This window comes from Hordeum vulgare, chromosome 4H (assembly GCF_904849725.1).
Source record: "Hordeum vulgare subsp. vulgare chromosome 4H, MorexV3_pseudomolecules_assembly, whole genome shotgun sequence".
Lineage (NCBI taxonomy): Eukaryota > Viridiplantae > Streptophyta > Magnoliopsida > Poales > Poaceae > Hordeum > Hordeum vulgare.
Window position 1 is genome coordinate 379,739,928 of NC_058521.1, and position 23,542 is coordinate 379,763,469.

Below are 23,542 nucleotides of genomic sequence, written 5' to 3' on the forward strand. Positions count from 1 at the left end.
TCATATGTTCAGAACAAATCATCAAAAAGTTTTGGGTGATTCTGAGAATTTCCATTTTCTGCACACAAAAAATGACACCATCATTAGTCTGGGTTAGTTCTAATTAAATCATAATTTCTCATGATCAAGTAACAAGCTATACACATGTTAAATTATAGACCATAAACTTTCTTGAAAAGTAGCAAACTTTGTTTTCAATCATCAAATAATTACAATTCATCTTATTTTCCGGAAGGGTCTCTATAAGAGCTCTGATTTAAAAAATTCTATATACTCAACAATTATTTAGTCTTTTGTGATTGCTGATTCTCAAGGCATATTTTTAGAACAAGAAGTTTTAATTAAACACATATGAAGATAGGGGCTTAATATTCTTCCTCCCAACTTATTTATCTCACGGATTGTAACAACCCAAGACCAAAGCTCCAGAATATTTCCTTTTTATTTCGTTATTTCTTGTGATTTATTTGGTTTTTTGCATTAATCATCCGCATTGCATCGGCACTTTGTTGCCCTCATTTTTCAAAATTTGCATCCGTTATTAGTTGCTGGTTCTCTCCATTCTTGTCGTTGACCATTTCGGGACCAACCACACATGCAAGCGCTTGTGACATCGTTAAAATATTGTTCTTATAAGTGTGTATAAAACATTTTTGGAATGGGTTGAAACTTGACAATCCATCTTAATATAGTGTAGGTAGACCACATGTCAAATTTTGTTGCATTTGAAGGTCGTTTAATATACGAACCGTTAAACCTATAACGACATTATAGCTGGTAAAATCATAGTCGCTTTTGGTATTTAAAACTTTTCACGGGCCATAAACCTCCCTCTCATCTTAACCTAACACATCTACACATTCCATTAGACCCACGTAGCCTATCCTTCCATTCGTGATCATGGGATCGCGATCGAACAGACAAGATCCATCCCGTCATTGGCCATTCCCTATATAAGGACCACCGAGGCACGAGGTGAGCGGTCTACTGCTATTCCTCGTCTGAGTACTGTTTTGCTCATGTGCTTATTTGGTCCAACAGATTTGGCACACCGAGTGTTTTTTTCTAAATATCGAGGAATTGCTTAATTACAGAAAATGTCCTTAATTTGCAATGCTCACAAATAAATAACCGTGCATCCATGTTAATATTTATAATTTTCTGTAGATTAATAGTTTTCAACTTTCATCCATGTTAAAAATATTGTTTGCATGAAATTTACGTAGATGCCATAATCTTGCATAGTTGTTGCGTCATTTTTCCTATAGTAATACCCGCATATTATATATGATTTTGGGATAGAAAATTTACGTAATTTACCTTTGCAATTAGTTTTGTAATTTGAGCAAGTTTTTGAGCATGCTATTTTGTTGTAATGCCCTTTTATATATTGTGTGATTTAAGTCGTGCATCGGAATTGAACAAACTTAATATTGAAAATGTTTAGAATTTTGTGTAGATTCATAATATCTAACTTTCATGCATGTTTAAGATATTAAGCCTGCTATTTGCATTGTTTTGCATAAATTTCATGTTAAAACGATTTATTTCATACCTAAATAATCGTAGCTCCGATTTAAACAAACTTTATATGAAAAATGTTGTGATCTTTGTGCTCTACATGTTTGTGGAATTTGCATGCATAATATGTTGCATCTACATGCTCATATCTCTGTTGCAAGTGATTCGTGAATACGTCTAAACTATTATTTTATTAAATTTGCATGGATGATTGCATCTAATCTGTAGGTCTTTTGCATGTGATTCCTTCGTGGGATTGTCATGTGTGATGTCTACTTTGATGACATGCCTGTGGGTTCCATGTAAATTGTCATTAACATGTTAATTTTTTGCTCCCAAGGTGCAACGCGTTAAAACTGCTAATCTGTTTTTGTAAAGTTCCATTTTGTAGTAAAGCCTGAATTAAGCAAACCATGACTCTTTTAAATGTGTGAAATAGAGTGATTTGTAGTATTCTATGTCTAGTTATTGTTAGTAGGTTTCCCACGCCATGTATTTCATGCTTAGCTGTAGTTTTCATCATGTGAACATGCCATGAAAATGTTTCTGTTTGTAGGGTCAAAATAAGCCTAAGTCTAAGAATGCAATTAGTTCAGAATGCAATGTAGTTTTGATGAAAGCTATGTATGTGTGCATAATTAGACCTTGCTAGAATGAAATGAAATGAATTGCATCATGCCTAATACCATGTGATAAATTTTCATGCCATTATGTGACTTGTAGCATATGTTATTATTGTTGTCAATATGGCTTCTTAATTAAACTACTATGTTAAAAACTATTATTTTTACTAAGTGTGAAACTGTGTTCAAGTAGCCATTTTGTGACCTCATTTCCTAGTGATCCATGCTTCTATTTAATTTAACGTTGGGAGATTATTTTTGTGAATCTTTTCAACTGTTGTTCCATATTACATTTGTGCATTTAGAATCCTGTAGGTGGTTGTTTTCGTGTGTATAAAATGACATGTTGCTGTTTTGGACAGATAGTCCCTTTAACTTGTGTTGGTTGTAGTTCTTGAACCATTGCTCTATTTTGAACATACCATATATGAAACTTGCTTAGAATTTCATGTAGTTTAATAATATCTTGGTGCACCATGATTTAAAATATATGTGGCTGCCATTTACATACATTTTGTATTCATGTCATATTATCTTGTGTTGGTCATATCTTTTAGACCGTAACTTCGTTTTACATGATCCATATATGTAAATCGACTATAATGACGTGTACAATCCCATAGTGCAATTTATTTTCCTGATTAAGTAAATATACATATATATATATTCAGATCTGGACCAATTTCTAAATTAACATATGGGTTCATTTCAGAAATGCTATATGTTGTTTCCCACCTCATTTAAAATGCCTAGATAGTGTAGTTTATTTATGCTACACCTCTTGACATGATAATAAAATTTAATATTGGCACGTCCATAAACGGGAGTGAACTAAGTAATTCAAATGTGGAGTTTCATCGATATGCAACTCATTGCATATTGACCTTCGCTTAATGTGTAGAAGTTGATTGTTGTCCTTTGCATGTCATACATATTTAAACTGGACATGCATCATATATGTTTACTCATCGTATGATGGATATATTGTGGTGTTTACGGTGTGTTGATTGTTTGTTTCCAGATTATTTCTTCCCGATAGAGTTCCGAAACCGCTTTAAAGTGTGAGGTTTCGTTTAACTATGTTGGTGCGTCTACTTCACGGATTCGTTCTTCTTCCAAGCGGGATCTCACGCAAGATGGTCATTTCCCTATATACCACTTCTATCATTGCTATGCTAGGTGTCTCGTTTCCATTGCTATGTCTCGTTGCCTACCACCTGTTATGTCAAGCCTCTTTACATTGCCATGAAAACCACTAACCCCTCCACATCCCAGCAAACATTTGTTTGTGTATGTTACCACTTGCCCAACCTTTCTTATAGTGTTGCTACTAGTTGCAGGTGCAACCTCTTTTCCATGTTATAACATGGATTCCTTGTTATATCACAATATTATTGCTTTTTAATTTAATGCATGTATATACTTGGTAAAAGGTGGAAGGCTTGGCCTTTTGTCTCGGTGTTTTGTTCCACCTTTGCCGCCCTAGTTACTTGAGTACCGGTGTTATGTTCCATATTGAGCATTCCTAACATGCTTGGGGTTGTTATGGGGACCCCTTGATTTTTGTTTTGGGATAAAAATCTTCTCGCAGGGCTCAACGTTGGTACTAAATTTGCTTAACTAGTAAATTTGCATTGGGACTTTCCGGACCCCTTGGATAATTAATTAATCCCCGGGACAGTGCTCCTCATGAGAGTTGGTACAAACAGAGCAACTTGCAGGGGCAACCCGGGGCAACTCGGGGGATTTCTATCTGGCCACTGTACGTAGTGCTCATCCGGTAGTGCCCTGAGAAAGAGATACGCGCGGTAGTATTACCGGGTAGTCTTGCTGGATTTGTTTTAGTCATATCGAATGTCTTGTGCACAGGGAAATCTAGGATACCTCGGGCTATCTCGAGGTTGAGCTTTTCTCTCCAGGGAAGCTTGTGATAGTTTGTGATGGACTAGTTGGAGCACCCCTACAGTGCTAAATCATTTTGAAACCCGTTCCCGCTGTTATATAGAAACTTGGAAACTTTGTTTAACACCCGATCATAGCAAACTTGAAGTAAACTCAAATAAAATATACCAACCGTGTGCCTAAGCATGACTGTCTCTTCTCGTGAGTTATGAATCCGAGGGAGGACAAAGTGAGGTTATGTTTGACTCGTAAGTAGGTGTTTAGGATCAATTCTTGATAATTATTAGTTAATATTCATTTATGTGTAGATCACCCCTCCTCTTTTTTGGTACTTGTAACTTAGTCACTCAAATAAAAGCTTTGTGCTTGCTGCAGCCTCATCACTTAACCATACCTCACCCATTAAGCTTTTCTAGTGTTGATACCTTTGGAAATGAGATTGTTGAGTCTCTTTGGCTCACATATTACTACTACAACAATTGTAGGTATAGGTAAAGAAAAACTTTGACGTGAGTGCAATGATTTTTCTATTTTAAGTTTCTTCTTCTTCTTCATCGATGATAGGATGGGTTCCAGGCCGGCTGCGTGGGATAGCAACGATGGACGTTGATTTTGTCGTTTGATTTCTTTCATAGTCGAACCCTGCTCTTCTAAATGGTGATTGAATGCATTTTTGTATTGATATTTTCATGTTGTAGCTTATGGTGAGTGTAAGACGATATCCATTTTTACGATATGACGAGATGCGCTTTTATCCCTATCGAGGCCCTAATGTCAAACCAAGGATAAGATTGCATATTGGGCGTTACAATTTGGTATCAGAATAGTACTCACCTAGCATCCCCCTTGATTGATGAAACTTGGGCGAGTCGAGTCTAGTGAAAAACTAGTTTGAGTCTTGTTATATATCGGAGAGTAGGATTTCTTTACTCCTCTTCCATGCTCTGCTGAGGAATTCTGATGTAGGAAGTGTAATTCTACCCCTCTTGTCACTCAAAATTTTTTTGGATCATGCGGGTATTTTGGTGTCGATGTGACAGATTTCTCTACTTGGTGCCTCCTGTTTCCGAGGAGTAGAGATCCAAGGGTTTTTTGACACATTATACCATTTAGTTTCCTTAGTATCTCAAGACGGAGGATGTTCCAAATTGCTTCAATACTCTTTGTGGTGAGAGGAGTTCGGCATCACCCAATAGTAGGGAGAGAGTTCAGATGTACTGCCGTAATAGGTATCATTGTGATTATGAGGGTTTGAGGTAGATGATTTTTCGAGGTTCTTTGGTTATATGTTGACGGATGTGGTACACTGGACGGGTTGTATTATCGCTAGGAGTGGAGTGATTTATTGAGTAATTACTCCGTGTATCCGTTGGACCAGAATGCATAACCAAAAAGAATACAGGAGTCCTCGGGTGGGAATTCAAGTAGTTACCTAGGATTATCTTCAAACAGATGCATGAAGTGAGTTTGGGGTTCGACATCTAGTGGTTTATTTATTCACGGTCTTTCTTAGAGAGGACATCCTCGATATGCTTTCTCAAATATGTTTCGTCAATCCTTATAGTTTACTACACCTAGGGAGGTTATTGGAGCGTCATTTAAATATGACAATCCAATGTACGACCGAGCAGGTGCGAGCCTTCCCACAAAAATATTGGACATAATCATTGTCATGAATTTTTTTTTGGATTAATTTGCAAGCCTCGTCCTTTGTTTTGTTGTAGTATGGTAATTCAAGTTGCTTTGATGTCAAGTGATGATTTCTTATCTTTCGAGTGGTATTCTATGGGAGTCTAATTAATTATTTTTATAAATCAAGTTGTCTTATAAATTCTTTTAAACCGGAGTGGTCATGTCAATTCTTTTCCAACTGGAGTGCTTGTTTTCAAGATAATTCAGTCTTTGAAGGGTTCGAACGGTTCAATATTTTGAACATCACCATGTGTTGAAACTATTATATATGGAACATATATGTCAAGTGAGTTTCCGTAAAAAAATTCAAATAGTTTGGATGCATCAAAATATTTTTTACTCATAAAAGAGCTTTTCTTGCCTCAAAAAAAGGTATTTGAATAAAATAGGAAAATAAGTTTTTAAATAATAGTTTTTTGGTTTTCGGAAGTATTTTGATAGTATGATCCAAATAAAATATTTGGGGAAAAACATCTTGCATAATTTGCGGACATGTTGTACAAACCTCAATTCAGTGGTTTTCAAAAAGCTAAATTAAACAAATGCTTTTTGGACAAAATAACATTTTGTAAAAATAGTTTTAGGTCCTATACACATGGTATGGTCATTGGGTATAGATTTGGAGCAAGAAGATGAGTCTATAGAGTAGGAGGAATTTTTGTGATTTGAAACACAAGCAAGCAAACAAGCAATCAGCAATTAGTTCAAACACCACAAGCACACAAAAGTTATAACCATACCTAATTTTGAGTTATGTTGACTTAGGGAGAACACAGGGTGTGATAGCCGCCCCTTACCTTTCTCGGTCGTCGAGAGTTTCTGTTTGGAAGCCATGGACGCGACAACCGACGTCGAAGATTCAAAGAGCGAAGGGGCGCGAGTGCAAGGAGTCGCTTAAGGGTAGGAAGTGTAATGGGGTCCGAGGACACGTGCGGCCCGGCTTTGTGGCCGAGGCGGCAGTTACCAAGGCATTGCACGAAGTGAAGGCGACACACTCGCACAATTCTCCATGCATTGCCCCTGGGGCCATCACCTCGATGGTCCTCGCATCTCTTCATCCCAAACAGAAGGAACATGCACGCCGCGGGCCCGAGGGCTACTGTCGGTCTAGTGGGAACTAGGGTACCACTGCCTGTTTGTTGCTGGCCTGAAGGACGACATGTGGGCCAGCCCAAGGAACATGGTCCTGTCCCGGCTGCTACGGATGAAACTCCCTCACGAGGGATATGTCTCATAAGGCCATTTGCCACTGGTACCAGCTTTAGCAAAGCTACTAGGCGCGAGGCCGCCTCAAGAGGCCCCTCCCCAGGGCAGCCTCATGAGGTTTGGCACGCGGCGCCAACTACGAGGGTCGTGCCCATCACATGGGTGACGAACCCGCATGGATGAACATGACGGAGGTCGTGCCAGCAGGCGCGACCAAGTGCAATTTCCTTTTTGGTGATTAGGGGGAGCGTATGTTGCCCCTCCAAAAGCAAATTCCCCAAAGGTTGCCACTTTGGTGAAAGAGGATCAGGACGTATCGGCGTGCCAGGGAAAAGGTCATCGCCGAGCCAACGACCGCATCATGAGGACTGCTTTACCAGGCGAATACCACCTTTAGCCACGATAGGACTCAGTTTTTTCACACATTCTCTCCCACAACATCCCATGGACTGGATCCTCAAGCTCCTTCTTTTCGAAGGCAACCACTCTCTCACAACACCCCGTGGACTGGAGCCTCAAGCTCCTTCTTTTTGAAGGCAACCACTCTCTCACAACACCCCGTGGACTGGAGCCTCAAGCTCCTTCTTTTCGAAGGCAACCACATCACAAGCAGGTGTATGGCTTTACACCACACGGTGACCCGAACCTGGGTAGCTCGTGTGTCCGTGTCATTTCCGACGAGGACGAGTAAGCTTGCCGTCAACCATGATGATTTTTTCGTTGTGTTGTTGGGCACAAGCCAAGCCCGCTAGTGTTCGAACCTCGATCTTGGAGAAGTTTTTGCATCCATATCCTAGACTCTGACAGGGTGCTGCTAGGAGTCGCACAAGTACCCTCCTATTCTCTCATGACAAACTTAACCACCACGCGATGAACTCGTATGTGCTAAACTAACGCATTGCATTGTGTAAATCTAATACCATCGTTGGGCGGGTGTGCGAAGGGAAACGGGATGGCGGCGTGCAAAGCGAGCGAGGACGCACACTGAGAGCTAGCGAGGTTGTATTGGATTAGGATTTCTTTTCCTTTTTATTTTTTTATTTCTAAAAAATAAATATGTATACCAAATTTATTGAGATCAAATTTGTAAAAATTGTAAAAAAATTCCTAGTCACTATAGACCATTTGGAACCATTTCCATACAAAAGGTTAAAATATGAATAGAAAAATATTGACCATGTATTCAAAAAAAATCTTGTATTTGAAAAAAATATAGCATTTTGAAAATGTGTATTGAAAAAATATTTAAAATGTATTTCAAATGATAATATTTTATTTGAAAAATGTTGATCAAGAATTTGGAAATGTTAAAATGTGTATAGAATAAATATTGACCATGTATTAAACAAGTATTAATATTTTATTAAAAAATATTAATCAAGCATTTGATAAACATCTTAAATGTGTTTATAAAAATGTTGAACATGTATTGAAAATGTTAATCCCCTATAGAATTTGTTTTGCAACTAATGTTTTGTCACAGCCCTAGATTGTGTTGATGTTTTTATTTTTGGTTGCATGAGAAAGCATCCATGCATCATGTTAAAATCCTTTTCAACCCTAAATGGGGATGATCAAAACCTAGCATCAAATAAAATAGAAATAGGTTCAACAAGGATTATTTTCAATAAACCCAAATGGTCTCCAAAAATGTTCACCCTTTTTGATAAAGGTTGGAAACAACATACCAGAGGTGATAAACTTTTTAATAACTCTTTTGTCATTATAAGTTAATCATAAATGCATCTGAAAATGATAACTAAAGTGCTATAAATACTTTAGTCTTTTCAAAAATGATGAATCTTTTTGTGGAGCCATGAAATAACCCAAAACAAACCCTAAAAATAGCTTCAATGTTTTTGACATTAGGCCTGAAGCCAAAACAAAATAAAAGAAATGTCAGAAATATCAAATAGAAAGAATAAAAAGAAGAGATAAGAAAATCTTACCTATCTGGCCCTCACCTGGAAGGCCCAGCCCACCAGGGCACCTTGTCTTCTACCTCGTGCGAGTCGGCAAAGGAGTAGCAGGGGCGGCGCCGTGGCCTTGCGCCACCTCCACCCTGCCTGCCTGGCCCTCCTAGCCAGCGTGACGCCTCCCCCCGTGCCTCTCTTTTCTTCCTCCCCTGGACCCCTCTGCCTCATCCATTCCTCCTTCTCCCCCTCTCTCTTTCCCCTCGCCATGGCCGAGCTCGGCTCGAGCGCACTGTCGTGCTCTCCGGCCACCCCTCGCCCCTTTGTCGTTCCCAATGGAACCGCCTCGACGCGCACATCCTCATCGCCGACCCAAGCTTTGCTAGGAGCACCGCAACGCCCCTGATCTCGTCTTCTCAAACCTCAGGAACAGGAGATCATCGGTGCCTGTTCGGCCACCCGAGCGCATTCCCGAGCCTGCCGTCAGCAACATCAGAACCCCTATGAGCCGTAGGTTCCGTTTTTCCTCTCCCCGTCGATGTTCCCCTCCTCTAATGCGCTAGCCACCGGAGCCAGAAGCTCCTCGTCGCCGGCCATGTCGTCGCCATCGCTGTGGTACTTCACCCACGTGCTCGAGCTTGGGAACGAGCTCATGGAGCTACCAGGAAGGTTTTGAGACCCTCAACCGGACCCCCTGTGCCCCGCAACCCCATGCCCGACGAAGCTCGAGCCGCAACCGCCGCAGACCTCGTCACCGGCGTGGATTCCGGCAACCATTTGGTCGAGCTCCTCCCCCTCTTGATGCGGCCGAGCCTCAGCTACCTGTAGCACCTCTCCGCATCTCAAATGGATGGCTGTAGCGGTTTTCTGCCGAGCTCCGCCGCGTCTGGAGTCGCCGGCGTTGAGCCGCCGGTGGGTCTGGCCCCTTTTGACCAGGGGTTTCACCTCCCAGGGTCACAAACAGGTGGGTCCTAGCCCGTGTTAATCCTAACTAATCACAAAATTTAATTAATTAAGATTAACTAGCCTAATGACTCACTCACTATTGGGCCGAGAGCCTGATAAATATTAGGTACTATAAAATTAATCTTGTTTATAACCCTGAGTCACTAACGTGTGGGGGGCCTTGTTGACCTGTTGACGCATTGCTCACGCAGAGCTGATGCAAGAAATGTATTTTCTGTTATATAATAATTCCAGAAAAATGCTGAAAACTTCTAAAAATCATAGAAAATAATCTTTAAGTCCAATGAAAATAATTCATATATGAAAAATGATCACAAAAATGCAACAATCTGATTATGGCATTTTCATGCATGTTTAAGAAAGTTAACATCACCAAGTCAGAAAAATGATGATTAGGGTAAATTTAATAAATAGATTGGAGTTGGAATTTGGTATATATTTGAATTCCACTTCAAATAACAAGACCAAACATTGAGATAGGAAAATCAGCACTTCAAAATGCCATCTTCATGCATGTTAAAACAAGTTATACTTGAGCACCAGGTCGAATCAATTAAAAGGGTATATGGAAAATACCTTGCTTGAAGTGATATTTGAGTTCTAATTCAAACCAGCTTCAACTTAAGAAATGGTAGCTATATTAGTCCTGCCACTTCTCATTTCATGTCATGATCATGCATCATAGTGTTGCATTTCCGTGAAGTAATTATTGTTCTTTCTTGTTTGCCGGTGTTGTTCCATCTCGGCAGGCAATGGTTCCGACGATGTGATCGTTGGCATTGATGAAGACTCATTGCTATCTTCAGACGTGTCTGGCAAGAAAACCCCCTTGAGCATACTGATATAAACCCGCTCTCTCGGTCCTGCTCTCTTTTATTGCATTAGGACAAACACGATTCAACTGTTACATGTTCTCAGTAGTTGAACCCATTCCTCTGCATCACCTGTTTTTGCCACAGTAAATAGTTGAAACCACTTAGCATGGGAAGCAACTGCTTGAGCCTTGTTCTTCTTACTCATCCATGCTTGCTTACTGTGACTGCAATGCTTGGAGTCGTGTCGGGGCTGATCCATATGGATGATGAATCGGAATGGTTGTGTGCATGTCCTGCAGTGTGAGAGTAAAGGTGTGAATCTGATTTGGTAAAGGTAGCGATGAGAGGCCATGTAGGAATACATGGTGGGTTGTCTCATTGGGACCGTCCTTAAGAACTCAGTTCTGTGTATGTTATCCAAGACAAGATACTACCATGCATTGGGCCCTGAAATATGACCCTGCTCGGCTTATTAATTGCCTAGATCTCTGTCCAGGAGTTGTAATTAGTTTCTGGTGTTTGTAGAAAAAGTGTTGGCGGCCGTGTTTAGGTCTGCCCAACGGGGTAGGCTTCTGTGCTGTAGATACATAGTGGCATGGTGTACCAAGTGGCACCCGTATGGTGGGCTTGGGAACCCTGCGCACATCGTTTGGGGCCGCAGATGAAACCTCGGCCGGACTTCCTTGCGGGTTCAGTCTCAAATAGGCGATAAACCTGGACTAGGGTCTTGTGTGGTTAACGGTCGTGGCCGACACCCATGCCAGTGCTTCCGCTTGAAGGTTGCCGAGATGCATGACGTGCATATGGTGCTAACTGGTGAGAGCATGTGTGAAGAAGTATACCCCTGCAGGGTGATTTAATCTGTTCGAATAGCTGCATCCTCGGATATGGACTACTTAAATGGATACTCGAAAACATGCAAGATAAGTGTGAGTGTTATGGATGGCCTTCTCGTAGGGAGACGAGAGTGGATCCATGGTGGTGTATTGGTTGGTGAATACGTGGACTCTTGTGCGCTATCCCACCTCAAAGAAAGAACTTGTAGTCGTAGTACAGGTTAGCCAAGAGTCAAAGCTGGCTTGCTGCAATCAAACCCCACAATCTTTTCATTCATACTGATGCATATGTAGATAGTTCTGATATAAGTCTTGCTGAGTACCTTTGTACTCACGGTTGCTTTATTTATGTTTTTGTCGAGAATATTTAGTCTCATTAAATGTTTCTGTGCGATGTGTTCGATGTTGACCGGAATAGCTTGGGAATCCCAGACAGAGTGTAACGCCCAAGATGCGACCCTATCCTTAATTTGGCACAGGGGCCTCCTTAGGGATAGAAACGCATCTCGTCGTTTCGCAAGAATGGATATCGTTTCAAGTACATGTACTGAAAAGGTGAGATATATGGAATTGGCTTACACTCGCCACAAGCTACATCAGAGTCACATCAGTACAATACATAAATATCACGGAGAAGAGCAGGGTCCGACTACGGACGAAAACAAACGAGAAAAGAAAAACGACGTCCATCCTTGCTATCCGAGGCTACCGGCCTGGAACCCATCCTAGATCGATGAAGAAGAAGAAGAAGCAACTCCAAATGAACAATCAACAAGCTCGCGTCAAGTAACCTTTACGTGTACCTGCAACTGGTGTTGTAGTAATCTGTGAGCCACAGGGGACTCAGCAATCTCATTTCCAGAGGTATCAAGACTAGCAAAGCTTAATAGGTGGGATATGGTTAAGTGGTGAGGTTGCAACAAACGACTAAGCAATATATGACGTGGCTAACTTACGAGTACAAGAATAAGAGGGAGACGATCTACGCATAACAGACGTGAACTACTGTCGGGACCCCGATCCTAAGCCATATGAATCCAGCCTGTAACACATCTCATATCTTTGCGGTCTCACCCACGGTTATCCCCACGGATGCAACCTTACCTTAGTCGGGACCGTTTGCGCCTTTTGACTCGCGTATGCAATTGTGTCACTAGCAATCCAATGACAAAGAACCCGGATCGACATGTCTAGTCATAAACCAAAGTGGCAGTTCCGCGCAGGAACAGGCATACATGACCCAGCAAAGCAGGTGTCGGTCACCAGCGAATGTAGACGAGTCGTAGCAAGCTACAAGGACTCCATTACATCGCGTGGCATTTCCCCAAAGGGGGCATACACAGCAGCTAAGAAGGACACATGTCGGTCAACCAATGTGTCCGGAGCAGTAGCGAACTACCATGGCTCGATGGATCACAAAGGGGCATTTCCCTGTAAGGAGTGCTACTAAAGCCTACAGCTAGGTAATCAAACCCCATACGTATCAAGTACAACACACGTACGCATGGTATACCGATATGTATAGATACATCGATGGCATCACAACATAACCATAAACATACAAACTTTATTTAGAAGCCTCGAAAGAGCCACACACACAATCTTACAAGGTAGGGTTCTCACGACCCATCATCACAAGTCATACAAACAATTCTTACAAACCAGCGGAAGAGTAAAGCTGTCTGAGTACAGACAGATGGAAAGATAAAGGCACATGGCCTGACTATCTACAGACCCATCCTAGGGCCAGATCGTAGCTGGGATACCAGCTACTCGTCGTCGTCGATGTCTAGGTAGAACCCTCCATTAGGGTCATTAACAACCTCTGCAACAATTATTAAGAAAACATGAGTACAAAAGTACTCAGCAAGACTTTAGGATAAACTATCTACTCATGCAATGTATCAATAAGGAAATGTGGGGTTTCATGCGGAAAGCGAGCATTTGACTTGTGGCTAGACGACTAGCATTTTTAAATAATTTTGACAACTTTGATTTCTCGCACACGAGTCCACTAACACCACAACAATACTCCATCGTGGAATCATTCCGTCTCCATAGGAAATGCCGACCACGACACTCAGGCTTATCTTGACAATTTTGTGAGTAGCCATTAAAGTTATCTATGAACAACATATGCTTCCCAGTAGCCCATATCCGCGGATGCGGCTATTCGAATAGATCTTAACCCTGCAGGGGTGTACTTCTTCACACACGCTCTCGCCATTTATCGCCATGTGCACGTCATGCACCTCGGCAACCTTCAAGCGGAAGCCCTGCGAGGGAGTCGGCCACGACCGTTAACCACGTTAATACTTAGTCCAGGTCTATCGCCTATCTGAGGGTAAACGGCCCCGAATGATGTGCGCAGGGTTCCCAAGCCCACAATCCGGGTGCCACTTGGTACACCGTGCCACTGCCTACCGCATCATAACCCACCTCTAAGGTCAGCGCTACGCACGGCCTCCAGCATGACTATAAACACCAGAAACTACTTGCAACTCCTGGACCGAGTACTAAGCGATTAATAAGTCGAGCGGGGTCATATTTCAGGGCCCAGCATGTGGTAGTATCTCGTATTGGATTACATACACGGAACTCAGTTCCTAAGGACGGTTCCAATGAAACAACCCGCCATGTACTCCTACATAGCCTTTCACCGGTACCTTTACCAAATCAGGTTCAACACACAACCTTTACTTAGTGAACACACTCTCACAATTCTGTTCATCACCTAGACGACAGACCATACACAACTCTAAGCATAGCATGCATAGCAGGATAAGGCACATCATGGCTCAAGCATCTACCAGGTATGCTAGGTTGCAAGGTTCAGCTATTTACTGTGACAAAGACATGTCATGCAAAGGAAGTGGGTTCAACTAACGTGGCAAAAGCATTTGAAGCATTTTATCCTAATGCAATAAGTAAGTGCAGGAGCGAGAACATGGGATTTATAGGAATGATCAAAATGGTTGCTTGCCTTGTTGCTCAGATGTGGGACAATATCCGTTAGTCGGATATTTGGAGGAATCCGGAGGAGCGGGGCCTAACGGTAAAACAATAGCAATCAATAACAATCATATGCAACAAGATGATGCATGAGCATGGCATGAAAATGATAGGTGGTAGGCTAATGTGACTACCATCTCTTAAGTTGAGGTTGATTTGAATCAAGATTCAATTATCACTTCAAACAAGGTATTTTCAAATGCCCTTTTAATTGATTCAACCTGATGCTCAGGTAATCTTGTTTTAGCATGTATGAAGATAGTATTTTAAGGTGCTGATTGTTCTTGATCATTGTTAGGTCATAATGTTTGAAGTGGAATTCAAATGGATTTCAAATTCCAACTCCAAATTATTTAATAAGGTTATATTATTCATCATTTGATCTGTTCAGTGATGTTAACATTTTCAAACATGTTTGAAAATATCAAAATCAGATTCCTTGGATTTTCCTGATACTTTTGCATATATAAATAATTTTCATTGGAGTTATAGATAGTTTTCTATGATTTTTAAAAGTTTTGGGCATTTTCTGGAATTTTTTTAAATCAGAAAACTCTTTATTGCGTCATAACCACGTCAGCACTGCGTCAGCAGGTCAACTGACCAGAGAGTCGAGCTCGATGTTGCGGAGAGGATGGAGCACTCGGGAGGGCCTCCCGGTGACCAGAGAGCTCGGGCTCCTCGAGCTCAAGCTTCTGTGAATGGCGGCAGGATGAGAGGGAAGAAACCGAGAGGAGGGGGAGGAATGGAGAGAGGGGATGGATAGGGACGCGCTCGGGGTAGTCATCCCCGTTATCATGCTGTCTTGGGGGGCACCGGAGGTCGCCACGGTGAAGCAGGAGGTGGAGGAGGCCGCCGTGGTCAATCTCTCCTCTGCCAGCAGGCAGAGGAAGAAGACGACCCTGCCCCTGGTGGGCTGGGCCTCACAGGTGAGCGTAGCTTAGGGTTTTTTTTCATTTTCTGCTATTTCTGTTTTCTAATTTACTTGCTGATTTTATTTGCTATTTATTTTGGCTTCAAAAAGCAATTCAAAAACTAGGTTGAGAAGCCCTCAGTGATAGTTGGAATATTCCCAACTACTCCTGAGGTTTGCAACATTTTTGAAACTTGAAAACATTTGAAATCAAATTTAAGTTTGAATTCAGGGGCTTTCTGAATTAAAAATAAAGGCCAAGGGTGTTTTGAAAATAGTTTTCTCCCCTGATAATTTATTTTCAATATTTATCAGAAATATTGAACTTTTAAGAAGGCCATTTTGGGTTCATTGATTTTGACAAGATTTGAATTTTCATTGAATTAGAAGTGGATACGGTTTTTGGTTTGAGTTTCACCACTTCTTGGAGTTTTTTTCAATTTCTTGAATGCAATGGAAGAAAACATGAGCACAAGAACTAAACCCTAGTTAGGGATCCACTGATGTGACAACTCACCCCCACTCAAAAAATCTCGTCCCGGGATTTAGAAGTCATCGGGAATAGCGCGGGATACTCAAGTCGGAGACGATCCTCTCTTTCCCATGTTACCTCCTTTTCAGAATGATTTGACCATTGAACTTTAAGAAACTTGAGGTTTCGACGTCGAGTGGTACGCTCAGCTTGATCAAGAATACGCACATGGTATTCTCGGTATGAAAGGTTATCTTGGATATCAAGCATTTTGTGGTCCACTTCACGGATAGGATCCGAAAAGCAACGCCTGAGTTGCGAGACGTGGAAAACATCATGAACCTTGGAAAGATGTGGAGGAAGTTCCAACTGGTAGGCAACTTCTCCTCGTTTGGCAAGAATGCGAAAAGGACCAATGTAACGAGGAGCCAACTTGCCCTTGATACCGAATCGATGGGTACCCTTCAAAGGTGTAACCCGAAGGTAAGCCTTCTCGTGAACCTCAAAGGTCACAACCTAATAATGACGATCATATTGGCTCTTTTGACAAGACTGGGCTGTTTTCAACTTTTCACAAATAATAAGAAACCTGCTCTTCTGCATCCTGGATCATATCCGGGCCAAAGAGTTGCCTCTCTCCGGTTTCTGACCAATTAAGAGGTGTTCGACATCTTCGTCCATAGAGAACTTCAAAAAGAGCTTTGCCCAAGCTTGATTGATAACTATTATTATAAGCAAATTCGGCGAATGGAAGGCACTTCTCCCAATTCATACCGAACGATATAACACAAGCTCGTAGCATATCTTCTAGGATTTGATTTACTCTTTCTACTTGACCACTTGATTGAGGATGGAAAGAAGTGCTAAAAGATAAGTGAGTCCCCATAGCATTCTGAAAACTTTCCCAGAAGCAAGAAGTAAAGATACTTCCACGGCCTGAGTTAATCTCCAGGGGAACACCATGAAGAGACACTATAAGAGAAATATATAACTCTGCTAGTTGGCTAGCTGTTATACTCTCACGAACTGGAAGAAAATGAGCTACTTTGGAAAGACGGTCAATGACCACAAAAATAGCATTATTTCCTTTTTGGTCTTGGGAAATCCAGTAATGAAATCCATACTGACTTTATCCCATTTCCATTCAGGAATAGCTAAAGGTTGAAGGGTTCCAACAGGCCTTTGATGTTCTGCCTTAACTCGACGACAAACGTCGCAGTTAGCAACGAACTCAGCAATTTCTCTCTTCATCCTAGTCCACAAAAACCTCTGGCGTAGGTCCTGATACATCTTAGTACTACCAGGATGAATGGTGAGAGGAGAATCATGAGCCTCCTTAAGGATTAACTGCCTTAGATATGGATTCTTAGGAACCACTAGACGATTCTGAAAGAACACAACACCTAGATCATTCATGGAGAATTCGTTAGCGTTTCCGCTAATAATATTCTCCTTGATCCGTGATATACCCTTATCACGCTTCTGGACAGCTATGATTTGATCCTTAAGAGTAGGCTTCACCACCAGGGTAGAAAGGAATCCTTGAGGAACAATATGGACATTTAACTTCCGAAATTCCTCATAGAGATGTGGTTGACCTCGTTGTAGCATCAAATTGTTACAATAAGACTTACAACTTAGTGCATCAGCCATAACATTGGCCTTCCCCGGGGTGTAAGTTATCCCTAAGTCATAATCCGTGATCAACTCAACCCACCGTCTTTGCCTGAGATTCAAATCAGGCTGGGTGAAGATATATTTCAGACTTTGGTGATCAGTGAATATTTCGCAATGATTACCAAGAAGGTAATGTCGCCAGGTTTTAAGTGCATGGACTACAACTGCAAGCTCAAGATCATGTGTGGGATAATTATCCTCATGTGGACGCAACTGTCGAGATGCGTATGCAATCACATGACGATCTTGCATGAGAATGCAACCTAATCCTTGTCGCGAGGCGTCGTAGTAGATAACAAAGTCCTTAGAAAAATCTGGTGGTAGGAACACAGGTGCGGAAGTCACGCGTCTTTTTAGTTCTTGAAAACTATGCTCACACTGTGGTGTCCACTCGAACCTTTTATCTTTCTTGAGGAGTTCAGTTAGAGGCTTTGCAACCTTGGAGAAATTCTCGACAAAGCGGCGACAATAGCTCGCTAGACCAAGAAAACTCCTAACTTGCTTAACCGATTCAGGTTGAGTCCAATCAAGGACATCTCGAACTCTCTCGGGATTGACAGCAATACCCTTACGAGAGATTACGTGACCTAGATAGGTCACTTCTGGTAACCAAAATTCACATTTTGAAAACTTGGCATAAAGGCGATGCTCTCGAAGTTTCATCAATACCAGCCTTACATGCTCGGCATGTTCTTGTTCGTTCTTCGAGTAGATGATAATATCATCGAGGTATACCACGACGAGTTTGTCCAAATACTCCATGAAGATTGAATTCATCAAGCGAGAGAAGGTGGCTGGGGCATTGGTTAAACCAAAGGACATGACGGTGTACTCGTATTGGCCATAACGAGTGGCAAAAGCCGTTTTTGGAATGTCCCTGTTCTTGATCCTGATTTGATGGTATCCCAACCTCAAATCCATTTTTGAGAAGACTGAGGATCCAGCGAGCTGATCATACAGATCGTTGATCCTGGGGAGCGGATACTTGTTCTTTATGGTGACCAGATTAACTGGTCGGTAATCTACAACCATCCGATCCGTTCCGTTTTTCTTCTTGACGAATAGGACGGGACAAGCCCAAGGAGAAGAGCTAGGACGAATGAAACCTTTATTCAAGGCCTCATCTAGTTGCTTCTTGAGTTCGGCTAGCTCCAGGGGTGCCATCTTATATGGTCTTCTGGCTATTGGAACGGTTCCCGGAACAAGATCTATCACAAACTCTACATCTCTGTCAGGTGGAATTCCTAGCGGTTCCTCTGGAAAAACATCCGGGAAGTCACGGACTACCGGAATGTCTTCAAGTTCTAGAAGAGGGTTGGCATTGAGGGAATAGAGTTGGCATTTCAAAACTCGAGTAGAGACATTGACTATCTCGCCCGGGGGATGGGTAAGCTGAACATTCCTAGAATGAGTATCAATCTTGGCATAGTGAGCTGACATCCAGTCCATACCCAAGATGATATTAATATCCGAAGTTTTCAAGGCTATCAATGATGCTAGAAAAACTAGTCTGTCTACTAGAATTTCATTGTCATAGGTTATCCTGGAGGTTTGCCACTTACTACCAGGGGTTTGGACAACCAATGGGATTGGCATATCACAGAAAGACATGTTATGCAACTGTGCATAACTTTCTGAAACGAAGGAATGGGAAGACCCAGTGTCAAAAAGAATAAACGTTGGGTGATGATTAATAAGGAGCGTACACAGTAAGACGTCGGGATCCTCTTCAGCTTCTTCTGCTGAAACATAGTTCACACGGCCACGTACGGGAGTTGGCTTCACATAGTAAGCTTTGCCCGACTTGCCTTGCCCAACGGACTTTCCGGGTTGCTTGGCACCCACATTTTGAGGACACTCTCGGGAATAGTGCCCTGGTTCTCCACACTTGAAACAGATCACCTGATTGGCACGTGGTGCAGCATTGCTAGCTGGACCACCATAGGTTTTTGCTGGAGGGTTGGTCTGATTCGTCTGAGGCGCCACATAGGATGGCCTTGGAGTGTATCTTAGCGGCAGAGAACTATTTGGAACCCACAGCCTGAGTTTTGGAAACGCGGAACCAGATGACGAGCCAAAGTCACGGGAGTGCTTCTTTGTGGCTTCATAGTCGGTATGACCAGTCTCGGCACTGATCACCTTGTTGACCAGGGCTTGGAAGCTTGTACATTCGTGGAGGCGCAAATCACGACGAAGCTTAGGGCTCAGACCCTTACGGAATCTTGGTTGCTTCTTGGCATCAGTAGACACCTCCTATGTTGCATAGCGGGCGAGGTTACCGAACTCGCGGCTGTAGGCATCCACGGTCAACTTTCCCTGGGTGAATGCACATAACTCCTCTCTCTTTCTATCCATCAGGCCCTCTGGAATATGGTGCAGACGGAAGGCTGCACTAAAGTCTGCCCATGTGGCTGCTGGCCCAGCAGGACGCATAGCTTCAAAGTTCTCCCACCACAGATTGGCGAGTCCTTCCAGAAAGTACGCCGCAAAGGTCAGAAACATTTACATAGCGAATCTTGCGAAATACTACATAGCCAATCATCAGCGTCGAGAGGATCGACTGAGTGATTGAACTTTGGTGGATTCAGCTTCACAAAGTCATTGAGGGACACTGCAGCATTCCTAGGCTGACGAGCCGTATTTTTCTCAACACGCTCTAACAGTCGGTTGGTCTCCCTTTTGTTTCTCTCTGCCTCAAGCATAACTTCCGCCAAAGAGGGCGGGTGAGCTAGTTCATCCTGCGACGCTTGACTACCCTCGCCTTGCTCATGAGCAGGGGCACGGTTCAACCTGGTGAAGACCATCTTGACAAACAAACTCACAACTTAGACCAATATCAACATCAATGCTAACTATGGATTAAGAATGCACCGAACTCATGGAATGCGGAAATGAATATCCGAACATCATGGTAACAAGTCACTGCTATATATACACCATGGTTCATACACACCATTACATAGTTCAGTACATCCTTAATCGAAGAGCAAACTATGGAAAATATGAAACTACTCATCAGAGGCTTCCAAGCTTCCTATACATTATTCATCTATGCCTCTGAAATTCATTTCACGACACAAGCATACTTCACAAGTCACACAGGACTGTGAAAGTACAGCTACTACCATACTATCCTTCCACTCACGGCTCAGGCATCCGCATAGAACATCTCATAAAGATTGCCTCCATGGCCTCGAAGCTCAACCTGCAGATCAGGAAATACTCCAGCCTGAGACCCGTGGGATCCATAAGGACATGGGTGTGGCCTTGGTCCCCTGACTGGTGGTAGTAGAGGTCCCCAAAGAGGGTTGACTCCTCCTATAGCAGGCCAGTCAACATGAGCCAGAAGATGGGTCCTAACAGGGTTCAGCATCTCCATATCTCCATACCCTGTCTGGACTACAGGTGCCAGCTGTATCAAAGCCGTCCAGAGACAGGCACGTGTAGCATAGAGCTCCATACGAAGGGCACGAGCATCCCTGTCTCTATTCTCTAGCATCTCAACAGTGGACTGCAGCAGCGGATCCTCCATAGAGGAATCAAAGTAGACCCCACTGAGGTATCCTTCTTCACCTGGCTGAGAGGCAGGAACATAGCAGAACTCTGAATTTTACAGCAGTGCATGTCTAGCCCTCATGATGGTCAGCATTGAATAGGCAGCATCTTGTACTGCCATGTCAATAGTGACTCCCAATCCATAAGACCAATGGATTGGCTCCTCAGCTCCAGGGTAATCTGGGAATACCCTAACAATGCAGAGGTACTGGCTTTGATTAAAATCCAGGTACTGCTCCTCCACTGTGTACTCTGGGTACCAGCGGTAACCGGACACTGACATCATCCTGACTAGCATGGCCGTATGACCCGGCACATCAATGCACCTAGTCAGACGAACCACCTAACGAGACGGACGGCCAGGCATATGAAAATAGAGAGTAATGCAAAAGCATTAGAGCTCTGAAGACAAAATTGGGCAGCATAACGGCTGCAAATGCTCAAAAACAATTTCGAGACAACCCATAAAATAGGATAGCGTAACCACTCAACTATCAAGTTCAATTCTCTGATCATCAAACTTACTTCCTTTTCCTAGGGATAAAAGAAACCCGAAATAACTCTCGACCCGTTGTCCTATAATCTACCGATCAGAAACACGAGCCTAAGAAAAGATGAGTAACCTAGTCCTTAATCCCCGCAAAAAAGACGAGGATGACCAGCATAGAATAACTTGAGAAGAGAACAAGAGTCTTACGTTCCCTTCCACAAACAATTCCCTTATATATAACTAAAGCAATTCTAGACTCAACTTCGACCAGTTTGGCTTAGTAATCCTATAGTCAGTCAGGCTCTGATACCAACGCTGTCGGGACCCCGATCATAAGACATAGGAATCCAGCCTGTAACACATCGCATATCTTTGCGGTCTCACGCACGGTTATCCCCACGGATGCAGCCTTACCTTAGCCGGGACCGTTTGCACCTTTTGACTCGCGTATGGAATTGTGTCGCTAGCAATCCAATGGCAAAAGAACCCGGATCGACATGTCTAGTCATAAACCAAAGTGACAATTCCGCACAGGAACATGCATACATGACCCAGCAAAGCAGGTGTCGGTCACCAGCGAATGTAGACGAGTCGTAGCAAGCTACAAGGACTCCATTACATCGCGTGACATTTCCCCAAAGGGGACAGACACAACAGCTAAGAAGTACACATGCCGGTCAAGCAATGTGTCCAGAGCAGTAGCGAACTACCATGGCTCGTTCGATCACAAAGGGGCATTTCCCTGTAAGGAGTGCTACTAAAGCCTACGGCTAGGTAATCGAACCCCATACATATCAAGTACAACACACATACGCATGGTATACAGATATGTATAGATACATCGATGGCATCAAAACATAAACATAAACATAAAACTTTATTTAGAAGGCTCGGAAGAGCCACACACATAATATTACAATGTCGGGATCTCGCGACCCATCATCACAAGTCATGCACACAATTCTTACAAACCAGCGGAAGAGTAAAGCTGTCCGAGTATAGATAGATGGAAAGATAAAGGCACATGGCGTCACTATCTACAGACCCATCCTAGGGCCAGATCATAGCTAGGATACTAGCTACTCGTCGTCGTCGATGTCTAGGTAGAACCCTCCATTAGGGTCATTAACAACCTCTGCAACAATTATTAAGCAAACGTGAGTACAAAAGTACTCAGCAAGACTTTAGGATAAACTATCTACTCATGCAATGTATCAATAAGGAATTGTGGGGTTTCATGCGGAAAGCCAGCATTTGACTCGTGGCTAGGCAACTTGCATTTTTAAATAATTTTGACAACTTTGATTTCTCGCACACGAGTCCACTAACACCACAACAATAGTCCATCGTGGAATCATTCCGTCTCCATATGGAAATGCCGTCCACGACACTCACGCATATCTTGACAATTTTGTGAGTAGCCATTAAAGTTATCTATGAAGAACATATGCTTCCAAGTAGTCCATATCCGCGGACGCGGCTATTCGAATAGATCATAACCCTACAGGGGTGTACTTCTTCACACACTCTCTTCCCACTTATCGCCATGTGGACGTCATGCACCTCGGCAACCTTCAAGCGGAAGCCCAGCGAGGGAGTGGGCCACGACCGTTAACCACGTTAATTTTTAGTCCAGGTCTATCGCCTATCTGAGGGTAACCCGCAAGGAAGTCCGGACGAGGTTTCCGCCACGGCCCCAAACGTGTGCGCAGGGTTCCCAAGCCCTCCATCCGGGTGCCACTTGGTACACTGTGCCACTGCCTACCGCATCATAGCCCACCTCTAAGGTCAGCGCTACGCACGACCTCCAGCATGACGATAAACACCATAAACTACTTGCAACTCCTGGACCGAGTACTAAGAGATTAATAAGTCGAGCGGGGTCATATTTCAGGGCCCAACATGTGGTAGTATCTCGTCTTGGATTACATACACGGAACTCAGTTCCT